The following is a 9,131-nucleotide window of genomic DNA, read 5'->3' on the forward strand; positions in this document are numbered from 1 at the left end:
CTCAGGCCTCCAGCATGCAAAACAGCTCAGTTTGTAACTCGACCTACAGACCTGTTAACTTTGTCCTATGGTGCATAACTGAATGAACGAAGGCTGTCCCAACTATTGAGCTGAGAAAATTTGAGCTGAGAAAATTTATAAAAAGTTAATCGCATTTTTTTCCTCCTCCCTCTTCCTCCCTATCCCTCTCTCCCTCTGTTCAGGAATTAACTCAGCGGCTCTGCACTCAAGAATCATTCCTGGCAGTGTTTGGGGACTTATTGGATGTTGAAGATAGAACCTGGGTTGGCCAGTGCAAGGCAAGTGCCTTATCCACAATACTATCTTTCTGGCCCCAGTTAAAACAAATCTGGGTAAATTACAGTTTTGTTTCTTTTGAAAAAGGCAGTGACCTCAGTTATCAGTTGGACACTTTTATAACAGTTTATTTTTTTCCTTTTTAAAAAAAATTGAATTACCATGAGATACATTACAAGCTTTCATGTTTTTAAGGCAATTTAAAGAGAGTTTCACGACCTCCTCATGCTGTATTTGTCAACCTAACCTTAGTACAGTTGCGTCTTCTCTCCCAGTTCACCTTCAGTGCATCCTTGGAAGTCTAACAAACCTTACCTTCACTGAGCAGATTTTTCCACGTTGCCCCAATGAAGTCTTTGACTACTGATGTCACTTATCTAGTGCCATATTTTATTGATACTGCCTATTAATCCTGCTTAACTATTTCAACCTACACATCTTGACTAACAAAATTAAAAGAATATACTGGGAAGGGAGCATATCTTATACTGCCTAGATTTTTTTTCTCTCACACTATTGGGCATATCTTGATTTTTCTCATCAAAATTTTAAAAAATTTTAAAATTGCTATCAGGCGGGAGAGATAAATGAATGGGCCAGAGAGCTTGTTTTCCATGGTGGAGGCCCAATATTCTTTTTAATTTTTTTTTATTGAATCTCTGTGAGATAGACCCTTATAAAACTATTTATGATTAGGTTTCAGTCATACAGTGTTTCAGCATCCATCTCTCCACCAGTGTACATTTCCCAGCACCAATATCACCAGTTTCATCCCACATCCCCCTGCCACCTGCCTCTATGGCAGGCACTACTTTCTCTCTTTATTTTCTCTCTCTCTCTCTCCGCTCCCTCTCTCTCTCTCTTCCACTTCCTCCTTTTGAGCATTGTGGTTTGCAGTACAGCTACTGAAAGGTTACCAGTATATCCCTTTACCTACTTTCAACACTCAGTTCTTGTCCAGAGAGATCATTTCCAACTATTATTATCATACTGATCCCTTCTCTATCTTACCTGGAGGCCCAATTTTGACCCTAGGCGCCTCTGGTCCCCAGAGCACCACCATGAGTGAACCGTGTGCCCAGAGATCAGAGTGGAGCCCAAGAACAATCACCAGTTATGGCTCCTTCCTGAAATAATTAGCATCATATTTTTTATTTCAATTTTTTTTTTTTTGTACCACACCAGTGGTGCTCAGGGCTTACTTCTGGCTTTGCACTTTGGGATCACTCTTGGCAGGGCTCAGAGGAACTTATGGAGTGCCGGGGATTGAACCGGAGTTGGCCATGGACAAGGTAGAACTTAATCTCTGGCTCCAGACTTATGTTTTAAAGCTTTGTTTTATAACAAACAAAAATTGTTGTAGTAGGGGGCTGGAGCAATAGCACAGCGGGTAGGGTATTTGCCTTGCACACAGCCAACCCAGGTTCGATTCCCAGCATCCCATATGGTCCTCTGAGCATCACTGGGGGTAATTCCTGAGTGCAGACCCAGGAGTAACCCCTGTGCATCGCCAGATGTGACCCCCCCAAAAAAAGCAACAACAACAAAAATTGTTGTAGTAGACTATTTGTATTTAGGAAATTTATCCCTTTCTTCTTCACTATCATTTTTGCAGCCAAAGGGTAGAGGAAATAATGAGAAAGCTGAAAATAGAAGGGAATTGAAGTCTATTTTCTGGAAAGGCTCTGGTATATAATTTATTATTTTAATTTTTTTTTTTTACTGAATCACAGTGAGATATAGAGTTACGGGTTGTTCATGATTGGGTTTCAGTTATATAATGTTCCAACACTCATCCTTCACCAGTGTACATTTCCCACCACCAATGTCCCCAGTTTCTCTCCCTCCCCTTTCCACCTCACCTGCCTCTGTGGTAGGCACTTTTTTCTCTCTCTCTCTCTCTCTCTCTCTCTCTCTCTCTCACTCGATCGCTCTGATACATAATTTATAAGTAAATTTGTTATAAAAGGAAGTTAGTAAATTACTTTTCCCATGGTTCTTTCCATTGTAATAGAGTACATGATTGCCCACCCCCCTGACCCCCAGCATTACAGAGATGCTAAGCAAAAGTGCATTTTTCTGGGCATATTTAAGGGAAAGAAGGAAAATTTGATATTAAGTAAGCTTGAGGCTAAGTTCTTAAAATGACTGCATGTTATAAGGAATTAAAGGTGCATGTTATAAGGAATTAAAGGTTGAAGATTTCAGTTACCTTTTTTTTTTAGGCTACTACAGCATCTTAACAGTTTAAAAATTAAATATACCATGTTGAGAACCAGAGTGATACTACAGGAGGTAGGATGCTTGTGGCCATCCTTGGTTTGATTCCCAGCACCCTATATGGTCCCCCAGCCCACTAGGAGTTATCCTTGAGCACAGAGCTAGGAATAAGCCATGAACACTTCTGGTTGTGGTCCTAAAACCAAAAAGTCTCTATAAAGAAATTCACCAAACGTACAACCTTCTGTTTTCATAGTATTATTACTATAACTGTATATCCTAAGTTTATTTTTAAGAAGCATAACATCTTGAATGTTGACTTCTGTATAAAGTTACTTTGTTATATGAATCAGAGAAGATTGAGATAGAAATGTTTACCATAAGTATTTTGTAGAAATATTCCAATTATTCACATTCCACCCCCTTGTCCTTTATATAAACCATAAATCAACAATGAGCCCTCTCATGTAGTAGTGAAGTGCATTATGCAGCTGTTTCCCCCTTGTTCTGTACAAGTTTTAATGAATTAAAAACTAATGTAAATACATATTACAACCAATATTTAGAACATAATAATGCCTATAGTAAAGTCATGTGGCTATTTTTGGCTGGTATACTAGTAAGTAGAAATAAATTATGAAGATTCTTGTCCTAATTTTATTAAGGTCTTCACAATTTCGCTTTGATCAGCTGTTTTTTCTTCTATAAAGGGACCTTCTATCTTCCTCCACAAAATGAATATAGCTTTTTCTTCTGAATATGTGAAGTCCAAAAATACCACTGAATATTTAAAGATACAAACATGTTCAGATTCAGAAGTACTTAACTATTCTAATTTTTTAAAAAAAATTCAGGGGCCAGAGATATAGTAGAACAGGTAGCTCACTTTTCCTGTACCCATCCAACCCAGGTTCAATCCTCAGCATCCCATATAATCTGCCAAGCTCCCCCCAGGAATAATACCTGAGTACTGAGCCAGGAATAAACCCTAAACACCCCTGGGTGTAGCCCCCAAATAAAAGCAAACAGAGAAAAATTTTGTTACTTTTTTTTTTCTTTTCAAAGATCTCTTTCACCTCTTCTGTTGAAGCTGTTGTGATGACTAGGGATTGCACACATGCTTGGATGTGGTGCTTACCAGCGTCACACACTAGGTTGTGATGCTTACCCTTGGCTAGGGTGCTCCAAGGTTTGCTCTCCTGTAGCAACAGCACAGTGGTAGGGCATTTGCCTTGCACGCAGCCAGCCTGACAGAGCCGGGTTCGATTCCTTCGCCCCTCTCGGAGAGCCTGGCAAGCTCCCCGTGACGTATTCAATATGCCAAACACAGTAACAAGAAGTCTCACAATGGAGATGTTACTGGGCCCACTTGAACAAATCGATGAATAACGGTAGGACATGTTGTTGACAGCTGTGTCTGCTTGCACACATGCTCACCAGGGCTGGCACTTTAGTTGAGATGCACATGTGGTTATGATTCTCACACATACTTCTAGTTGCAGTGTTTGCAAGGTGTTTCGCACATTTCGGGGTGCCCACCTAGCTGTGGTATGGTGGGAAATGCCTGGATTCCCAGGGATCACAGACAGCAGAGCTAGCAGCTCCAATAGCAGAGCAAACAGGATTATTCTTGGCACATGTGGACACAAGAGATTTGAACTTGTGACCACACATTTATAAGGCCGATGCTCTACACCACAGCACCACTCTTCCATCCCCATACTACTCTTTATTTGTTACCTGAGAGTCAACATCTGGTCAAGAACAGCCTTTGCTGTTAGCCCCAAATTACAAAACTGAACACTAGGCTTGACATGACATATTTTCCTGATCAGTGGTTGTTACTCCTCAGGCATCTCTCCTCCCAGTTTAGTGAATTGCAAGTGCCTTTGGGCAATCCTCTGAGCTTCTCTCTGATTTGGCTCATCCAGACTCTTGTATACAAATTATTTTAGTACTTCCAAAATTATCTCTAAACGTTTTTTTAAAGCATCAGCTTCATTTGTCCTGCTGCCCATTCTATATCCCTACTTGGAAGTCCAGTAGGCACCCCAAACTTTGTGTCCAAACCAAAACTCCCAATCTCCTTCCTTTATGTTCCACAAATAATTCTCCTACTTACCAGCAATTCTAATTTTCTAACAGTTTAGGAAAAGACTCTCGTAGTCATCGCCTGATTCCTTTTTCCCCCCTCACACTCTGTGCAGAATTCATGTGGAAATTTATTGGTTGTACTTCCAAAAAATAAAGCCAGAATCTTCTCCTTTTGTCAAACTAGCCATTCTTCTGACCCTGACCTGATCATTGTCCCCTTTTTCCTAGACGCTGCAATGACTTTCTAATTGGTCTTGATTTTCTATTTGTCCCAAGCCCAGGTTATTTTAATGAATCAGCTAGTGGTTTGTTTTTTAAGTCAGGATTGGACAGACAGCTCATCAAGTTGAACACACAGTTTGTATGCAGGGGGTCCAGGTTTAAGACCTGGCATCTCATGATTCCCCAAGCACAGAGTATCCCCTGAGCACAACCAGGTGTGGTCCAAAAGTCAAAGTATGAAAAGACAGGGGCTGAAGAAATGGCTCCATGGGCTGGAACACTGGCTTTGTACAGGGGAACCCCAGGTTTGATACTCAGAACTTTGTAGTACCTTCAGCACAATAAGAGAGACCCCTGAATACCTCTGGGTGTAGACACAAAGCAATAATAAAAAAAAAAGTTATGCCAGTGGTTGGCATACCTCTGCAAAATCTACCTATCATTCTATCTTGCCTTATCTTTCTATCATTCCATTCAAGCCTCCTTTCATTCCATTCCACATTAGCCTCCTTTCTGTTGTAACAGTTCCAGGGTATTTTCTGTTTGGGGGCTTAGGGCCTTGGTGCAGCTATTTACCATGCAATGCTATATCTCATTGCGCCAGAGACATAATACAATGGGTAGGGTGTTTGCTTTGCATGCAACTGACTGGGGTTAAATCTGGCACCACATATGGTCCCCCAAGCCCAGCCAGGAATGATCCCAAATAAGCCACAAATAAGTCCCAAATACCAGTTGGGTGTGGCCCAAATACAAACACAAAACAACAAAACCTCCAAACAAATTTCTTACCCCTTATATATCTCAGGTATACCTGTGGCTAACTCATATACTCAAAGCATTATTTCAAATGTCATCTCAATGCATATTTACTTAACCAGTTTACTTAAATACTACATTCATGACCTCATCTCCCACAGCTATGCTTCCATGCTATGATAAGCTTCCTTATCCTAGTCTGCCTGTGGCCACACCTGGCAGTGCTAAAGGGCTACACCTTGGCTAGATGCTCATGGCTTATTTCTCACAGCGCTTGGAGGACTACTGAACCTGGGGCTCCTACATACAAAGTATGCTCTGTTTTTTAAGTCAGGGTTGGACAGACAGGTCATCAAATTGAGCACACAGTTTATATGCAGGGGGCCCAGCATACAAAAGCATGCTCCATCCTGTTGAGTTACTCCCCAAATCCTTTATCCTAGCCTTTTTCTTTTCCAAATGCCTTCTTTCCTCTCTCCTCCCCCCTCCCTTCTTCCCTTTCTCTCTTTTGGTTTTTGGGCCATATCTGGCAATGCTCAGAGGTTACTCCTGGCTCTAAACTCAGGAATTATTCCTGGTAGTGCTCAGGGGACCATATTAAAAGCCAGGGACCAAATCTGGATCAGCCGCATGCAAGGCAAGCACTCGACCTGCTGTACTATCACTCCGGCCCCTTTTCCAAATGTTTTACCCCTCGCGCCAGAGACATAATGCAATGGGTAGGGTGTTTGCTTTGCATGCAACTGACTGGGGTTAAATCTGGCACCACATATGGTCCCCCAAGCCCAGTCAGGAATGATCCCAAATAAGCCACAAATAAGTCCCAAATACCAGTTGGGTGTGGCCCAAATACAAACACAAAACAACAAAACCTCCAAACAAATTTCTTTCTAATGTATATGTTGACATAAAGTTGTGTTATTTAAAAAAAATCTATTGCAGGCTAGAGTGATAGTACAGTAGGTAGGACATTTGCTTTGTACATACCAACCCAGGTTTGATCCTGGGCATCCCATATAGTTCCCAAGGCTGCCAGGAGTGATCCAACAGAGCTGGGAGTAAGCCCTAAGCACTGCTAGGTGTGGCCCCCAAACCCAAACCAAACATATGTATATATATATATATATATATATATATATATATATACACACACATATATCTGTATATGTACATATAGATGTGTATCTGTGTATATCTCTATATAAACACACACACACACACACACACACACACACACACACTGAGTCTAACCAGCAGAATTGAAAAAAAAAATTGCAGAGAGCAAACCTCCCAGTATCTCTACATTCCAAATGCTGCACTGCTCCCCAGTCCTTAACAGGAAAAGCTCATTGGTCTAGATCAGAGATTCCCAAAACTTACTTAGTTGCTGCCTCCTTTTCAGAAAAACAATCTCTCAGTGCCCTCCCTGGAAATCTCCTTTCCTGGAAGGAGCAAATAAAGTATTCCCCAATTGCATCTGAAGCTACTCCAACCTGCTGGATGGATCCAGCATCTCTACAGGGGTGGGGGTGGGGAGCAGGGGAGGGAAAGAGGGGTATGGGAAGTGAGTTCGTATCACCTACTTTCAGGAAAGACTGGTTTAGATCAGATCTAGAATTTTTTATTTGGTGAAATCTCTGGAACTAGAGTCAGCTTTATGACTAGTGTAGGGTGTTTTACTTTGACAACCTGGGTTCAGTTTCTGGCACCCTGAATGGTCTTCCCAATCCCTACCAGGAGTGATCCCTGAGCACAGAACCAGGAATAAGCGCTGAACACCACTGGGCATGGCCCCCCAAAAGACAAATTTTTTTTGCTTTATAAAATTTAAAGAATATGACTATAAAACTCTCATCTGTAAGAATGAACCTCTGAAGATCCAACAGCAGAAGAGAAGGGTGAATATAAACTGTTCTTTTTTCTAGATAGTGCCAGCATGTTCTTCCTTCTAGATAGTGTGAGAGCTTGTATGCATGTGTGTGTGTGTGTGTGTGTGTGTGTGTGTGTGTGTGTGTATCAAATCCAGAGCCTCCCACACACAAGGCAACTGCTCAACCATTGCAAATATTCCCAGTATTTCCAATTCCAAAATCATGGAGAAACTTTTCAGAGATAATTTTTTTTTTCTTTTTGGTTCTTTTTGGGTCACACCTGGCGATGTACAAGGGTTACTTCTGGCTCTGCACTAAAGAATTACTCCTGGCGGTGCTTAGGGGACCATTTGGGATGCTGGGAATTGAACCCAGGTTGGACGCGTGCAAGGCAAACGCCCTACCCACTGTGCTATGGCTCCAGCCCCTCAGAGATAATTTTAAGGTAAACAGCTACTTAATTGCCAGGCTTGGCTTTCAAATATTTTATGTCAATGAGTAAAAATATTATTAGGTAGCATATTACTGGTTGTGACATGTAGGACTGAACGCTTTTGTCCCATAAATCTGTCTGTTGAAGGCCTCTCATGTGGCAGTGAAGACTTTATAAGGTTATTAAAGTTAAATTAGGTCATGAGTGATACAACCAACAAACGTGGCCCAAAATATTTTTTTTAAATCAAGTTTTGCTTTATAGAATGGTGCTTTAATATATATCCTTCTCTCATTTGGGGACCACACCCAGCAGTGCTCAGGGAATCATTCTTGGTGGGCTTGGGAGACCATATGGGGGTGCCAAGGATTGAAGCCAGGTAGAACAGCTGCAAACAAGGCAAGCACATAACCAGCTATACTATCACTTCAACCCTATTATCTTTTTGATAGTGAATTGTTCACAAGCTCCCGTTAATGCTAATGCATTTGCACCAGCTTCAATTGTGGAAAAACTCTAGTTTCCTGAATTCTGTTTAAGACAAATAACATTATCTTACAATAAACACTGATAATATTTTAAGTCATTGACTAACAGGTTTTTTTTTTTTTTTGCTTTCTGGGTCACACTCGGCGATGCACAGGGGTTACTCCTGACTCTGCACTCAGGAATTACTCCTGGCGGTGCTCAGGGGACCATATGGGATGCTGGGGATCGAACCCAGGTCGGCCGTGTGCAAGGCAAACGCCCTATCCGCTGTGCTATCGCTCCAGCCCCATTGACTAACAGTTTTAATTCATTGATTTATATCTATGTAGACAAGGCTAATTAAAAATATTCATTCTGAAGCCAGATTGTCAGACTGTTGTCAGTGTTTTGGATTTTCTTGCTTCACTGCTTCAATGTACTTGCTCTCTATAGCTCGTTCACTTCCCGAGGTTAAATGGAAATTAAACATGAGAATTAGGAGGGTGATCTCTGCCCTGCTGACAAGCACCGTGAGAACTAAGAGCAATATTCAAAGAATGGGCATTGTGAGAAGTTCTCTTTTTATAAAGAGAAGAAAGCGAGGCTGTCCCACTGACATTCGGGCATTTTCAACTATTTGGGACAATTTGAAAAAAACTTTAAGCTGATTTCAGACCAGCTCTCATAAGTATACTCATCTATCTTCCCAAACATACCTAACATACCAAACATACCCTGTGAAGACAATGCTGATGGTGATATGAAGG

Source organism: Sorex fumeus, unplaced genomic scaffold, assembly GCF_029834395.1.
Source record: "Sorex fumeus unplaced genomic scaffold, SorFum_2.1 ptg000007l, whole genome shotgun sequence".
In the NCBI taxonomy this organism is placed as follows: Eukaryota; Metazoa; Chordata; class Mammalia; order Eulipotyphla; family Soricidae; genus Sorex; species Sorex fumeus.